The sequence below is a fragment of the Rhynchophorus ferrugineus genome, unplaced genomic scaffold (assembly GCF_030347505.1).
Source record: "Rhynchophorus ferrugineus isolate W39M unplaced genomic scaffold, kcgeb_rfMv2 rfM4, whole genome shotgun sequence".
Taxonomy (NCBI): Eukaryota; Metazoa; Arthropoda; class Insecta; order Coleoptera; family Curculionidae; genus Rhynchophorus; species Rhynchophorus ferrugineus.
The window spans coordinates 20,245,581-20,251,616 of NW_027472583.1; the positions used below are offsets into that span (position 1 = coordinate 20,245,581).

At 29.4% G+C, this 6,036-nt stretch overlaps 1 protein-coding gene across 1 annotated transcript in view; it reads right to left on the reverse strand.

The window, feature by feature from the left end:
- The window catches only part of LOC143194842 (RYamide receptor), a 201,700-nt gene extending 200,045 nt beyond the window's left edge, over positions 1-1,655 (reverse strand). Inside the window, exon 1 of the mRNA XM_076401575.1 lies at positions 1,466-1,655. The gene's annotated coding sequence lies outside the window, so the exon portion shown is untranslated. The remainder of the gene's footprint in view (positions 1-1,465) is intronic.
- Between the last annotated feature and the right edge of the window lie 4,381 nt (positions 1,656-6,036).

Genomic DNA, 6,036 nt, shown 5'->3' on the forward strand with positions numbered 1-6,036 from the left:
CAATACCTATTGACTGAGCAAATGAATAATACTACCTTTATATCGAAAATATTCTATGGAACCTTTCAAACATTCATATTAGAGACTTCATTAAAAAAATATTATTAGAGATACAGCTCTAAAACCATCTCTTAGGACATATTGAAATTACTTTTTCTCCAGCCATATAGTAGAAGTAGAGCATTATTATATATAATTATGATAGAACTGAAATAGTACTTCTATCTAAAATAATATGTGCTATCGACTTTCAATAAAAGATATTGAAAATTATTTAATATCATATAACTTCTAAATCCATCATTCCAATATTTCTATTGTCATACGTTATATATTCAAATACTAATAATATGTAATATAAATGAAATGTCCTAATTAAATCAATCTAATTATTCGAGTCAAAAGAGGAATTAATTATCTGGTGTAGTCAGAATCATTATCATTATATTATTTATTTTGAGAGACTAATTAGTTGTTTTTTATTGAAACGAAACGAAATAATTACTGTTTTCTTGTGAGATACTTAACTATAATTAATCAATATTAGCTGGAACGTAATGTTTTATATCCAATATATAAATACTTATATTTACTCAAAGAAGAAGCACTTGCAATCGGGCTTATAATAAATGTGATTCATTTCAATATTAATATATAAAGATAACACTGCACGATATAAAATAAAAACGCACGATATTAACTAAAAGGCACCTAAAAATGTGTGATATAATTTTAATTCTCTATAATTTGGATTAAAATGTAACTTGTTTAATAAATGTCTATAATGTTCAACTTGCTATATTATATTATGTGATATTCATCTTTAATAAAATAATAAACTATAGTGTTTAATAGTTTGATTTTAAACTAAATCGTGTTTTTGTTACGATAAATTGAATATATCAATATTGAAAATAATTGAAATATTACAAAAACACTATACTTGAAAAATATTAAAATTATTAAAAAGGGCCTATTTAAAGTAATGTATTATTTAAGAAAATATTATTTTAAAATTAATTATCTTAATTTTGTGGTATTTTTATAAAAAATACATAGAAAATATTCAGAGTGTTGAAAAAGTAGCTCAAATAACAAATAAAGTAGCTCACTTTTTTAAAGTTATATTAATTTATTACAATTATATTAGTTATATTAAGAATATTAAATTTAAATACGCAATAAAAGGAGCAAAAAAATGATAGGACTGTTCCTTATGATATGCGTTGGATTACAGACACTTTTAAATTATAATAAACTGCAAGTATAATCCCACTCACCGAATATGAACTGACAAACTTATAAGTAAATATAAAATTGTATTATCTAAACCGACCCATGTTGATTGTTAATTGCCGCCATTTAATTGTAATTTATAACGTCTCAGGATTAACTTCCTATTGTTTGACGACGGCGAAATAAACAAATAGCGGTCTCTTTACGGTAACACATCGATAACACTTACAATCAGCGAAGACAAGTTCATAAAATCCTTTGAACTAGAGCAGTTTTATTCCCACTATTTAACTGATCCACCTAACGGTCTCTTTTCGGTGGCGGATGGCGACTTGTAGTTCGCGAGATCAAAAATTTCTCCGGAAATGCGTACAGGTGGTTGTGGTAGATGCCCGGATCCGTCCTGCTGGTCTGTTTTCGCTCGCGCCAAAACTGACGATCGGTCCCGGCAACTTCTCAAAGTTTGGCGAGCGCCCAGGCGCTCCTATGCGCACTAGATCCGACGATTTACCAGACACAAAAGCGGCTCTTGCATACAAAAAATCGCAGTGGCATTTTTACCGTTCGATTTTGCGACATTAATTGTTAAGTATTAATATAACTAAGCCTCAAAAATTAAACACTTATAAACTTATATAGACTAGTGATCGTAGTTCCTGTGGTCGAAATTCGACCACAATTTATTAAATTAATCATTTTTCAACCTTAATAGAGTGAAGAGAATAATTTTAAAATAACATGCTAATATCACTAAAACTTATTTTGACAATATTTTCTATATAATATCAGAAAAATATATTTATTATATAACATCACAGTAACAAAAGTCTATATTTAAATATATGCAAACTATTTCAAGAACTAACACTCATTAACATATAAACGGCATCTAAATAAATATATTTTCCATTAAGTTTTAATAGTGAATAAAGTATGGAAGAATTTAAAGGACTATATAACAGCCCTGTGGTCGAAATTCGAACAAAATATATTAAATTAGTCATGATTATTTCATAATAGAGTAAAAGGACTAATTTAAAAATGATATGTTACAAGTTTTAGTAATTTTCTTTTTCAGTGCAAACTATCAAAACTAAATCTAATTTCCATTAACTTTTAATAATCAACAAAATATTAATATGTGTAAATTACTATTTCTATGCCACTGAACATTATAACATAGTATTATAAGTAAGATTATTTTCAGAACTGTAACAACTTCAGAGCATCAAATATAAGTATACATGCCTTTATTTATTTTTATGTACAGAGTACTAATTAACTTTTTCTATTTATGTTATGTTTTCCATCTATGCAAATTATATAGTTAGTTTATACATCATTTATGTATTCACATAGTCCTTTACATTTCTTCCTTAGGTGGACAAGACTATCTGCAGAAAATTTTCAAATAATTTAATATTAAAACTTATATATTGATTTTAATCTCTTTCGAGATATTCCGCTTTATAATCGTATATTTTTGTTTATGTTTAAGCATTTTATCAAATATGTTTTAGAATATGTGAATAACTTCTGTAGAACCTAATATTACATAATATAAAATGATATCTTTTGATGAACTAATTATTGAGCGTTTCTTGCATAACATCTTTTTAGAATATTCTTCAAATTAAAGGCGATTGAACAAACAACCATAATACTATATAACAATATAATATTATATATATATATATATTTGAGGAGAACTAAAACCTGGATTTGCCGCAATCTTAGTATAATGCTCCACTATTCGATATAACAGGTCAATTAAAAAGTCCCCGGACTAATACATAGATGGCTCTACTAGAATTAAATTCATATCCTTTTTAACCCTCAAAAGATGCGTGTATAGATTTGACAGCTATCGGATCATTAGTTTATGAATTATACCATTTTGAGTGAAGCAACTTTTGTTATTGCGAAAAAAATGGATAAAAATGAATTTCGCATGTTGATAAAATATTACTTTTTGAAGGGAAAAAATATAGTTGAAGCTCACTCAAAAGCTTACTTTTGAGCAGAAATAACGATGAGTTGATGATTCGGAGCAATGAAGATGATCAAGCGTAATAAATCCGGGTTTTTGCTTCGATATATGACAATGGATGAAACATGGCTCTATCATTACACTTCGAAGTTCAATCAACGGTCATCCGAATGGATCGCAAATGATGAACCCGCTTCAAGCGTAACACTCGGCTAGCAATGTTATCGGCTGACGACCTTGAAAAAGAAAGGACCATCAACAGCGACTATTACATAGCGTTATTGGACTGTTTAAAGGGCGAAATCGCTGAAAAACCGTCGCATTTGAAGAAAAAAAAGTGCTGCTTCGTTAAAAAAACGCACCGTGTCACAAGTCAGTGAAAACGATGGCAAAAATCCATTAATTAGGCTTCGAATTGCTTCCCCATCCACCGTATTCTCTAGATCTGGCCCCCAGCGACTATTTCTTGTTCTCAAATTTCAAAAGAATGCTCGCTGGGAAGAAATTTTCGTCGAATGAAGAGGTGATGGACGAAATTGAGGTCTATTTTAAAGCAAAGGTCAAATCGTACTACAAAAATGGTATCGAAAAGTTGGAGTGTCGCTATAATCAGTGTATCACCCTTGAAGGGAATTATGTTAAATAAAAAAAACTAATTTTGCCAAAAAATGTGTTTTATTGTGGTAGGTCGGGGACATTTCAATTGACCTGTTAGGTAAATCCCACTTACTTAATACCAGAATATGCCTTCCATAATATAACGCAAATAAAACCAAAAATGTAAGAAATAAAGAGTCCAAAAAGAAAAAATCTATTTAGTGCTTCAAAAACTTCCACTATTACACAAGTTCAAGAAGCAAAATTTATTAACGTTAAAACTCACTTGAACGAAGAACTATTACTCAGAATGAATCACATGGATTCGTATGGATCACAAAAAAGAGCCACCCAAATTTACTTTAAATATGCAAGAAATCAAAATCAATACCTCTTTTATATTTCGAACTTGATGACCCGTTAAACTTTTTATCACCATGGAACATCTTGACTAAATCTTTATTCTGATGAACAAGGTGCCTACACTTCTTGGACAATAATTGTATGTTGTAGAATTCATATATATCAACATCTGCGTCTTGTAGTGGTAAGAACGCTCCTAGGAAATGATAAATTTGTCCTTGTATTTGCAATTGTTTACAGTTTTGTTAACCTATTTCTGATATCAATTTGATTACTACAAAAATCTTTTTATGGTACAGTTCCTTTAAAATGGGAATAAAATAAAGTGTTATATTTCTGTTGGTCATACCAACATATCAATGTTGATCAAGAAATGATTAAAATCATTTCATTTACCTGAAGCTAAAGAGAGTAAAAGGTCTGGAAGTAAGATTAATTGTGGTAATTATATTTTTCCACCGGCATAACTTATTGTATTAACACAACCGCTGTATTTTAATACCTTATAATATTGACAAACTATTGTCATTAAACCAATTGCCATTTTGACAATTGTAACTGATTTATTGGCATCACAATTTATTTCCGAATCGTAGTGGAATCCTGCTTATTCCTGGATCACAGGAGCACTGCGTCTACGGAGTCGCTCAATGTCATTGCGTTGTACTCTCTGTTGATGTATTTGATGTGGACGGTCGTTAAATTCCAAGTAAATCTATTTTATTTGTAGGTATTATCGAACGCTATTGTACTTTCTGTCTCTCGCTAATCATCAATGCGGTTAACATCTGGTGTAGAGATGAGGAAAGATAGTCGTACATTTTATTGATTTGAAGTTAGGTCATCTTCTTCTTGGTATTGTTAATAATAAAAGAAAAGACATTTCTGGCGTACTAACTTTATTATTAAATTATAATAGATGTGAGATACGTTTGCAAAGCTGCTTTTCCACAAACAGTCACTACATATTTCAATTATATTCTTGATCTATATTTATTCGACCGCAGTTAGAACACGATTTGAAATTACCGTTAGTATATAGTTATAGCATATTATATATATATATATATATATATATATATATATATATATATATATATAATGGAAAAGGGTTTTAAACACAGAAAACTATTAACAAAAAGCTGTTTTAAACAAAGGAAGAAGAGGTGACTTTGTTTAATTACTGCTTTCAGAATATAAAACCAAACGAGACGAAAACCACAATTTCAACGATTCTTTAACCAAGACAAAGACAATATTCCTATGAAATGTACAGTGTATTTTTAGTTGATCTTTTGTAAATTTACATTTTTACATGTTAGATCTCGATTCCTTCCCATCGAAATTCCAGCATGTTGTGTTTCTTCTTTAGCAATGTATACTACATCATATGCTACATAGCACGAATAGTGCGGCATCGGGTATTCAGTGTTGCGTCTAGTGAGGTGACGTGTCTACATTATAAAGTTATGGCGATAAATTAGAAGGCAGTTCAAACTAATACACTAGTGGCCCCAAAATAATACTGACGATTTGTTTTATTTATAAAAGATATACTATTGTCTAATGTAATATTTCAATATACACATCAGGATTTTTAATCTCAACCCAGGAAATGAAGTAACAAAGACAAACTGATAAAAATTGCGTCTGCTGCAATTAACATTAATATAATTTTAAGCAATAGAAAATCTTAAGCAAATTATTCACGCTTTTCGCAGATTATTTCACGAATTACTAGAATTATAATACGATATCCGAAAGAAGAGCTAGAAAATAATACATATACTAAAATGAAATAAACGTGTTTTTTGTTCACACTGTATAGCACCGTTCTTATTTAATTTTAT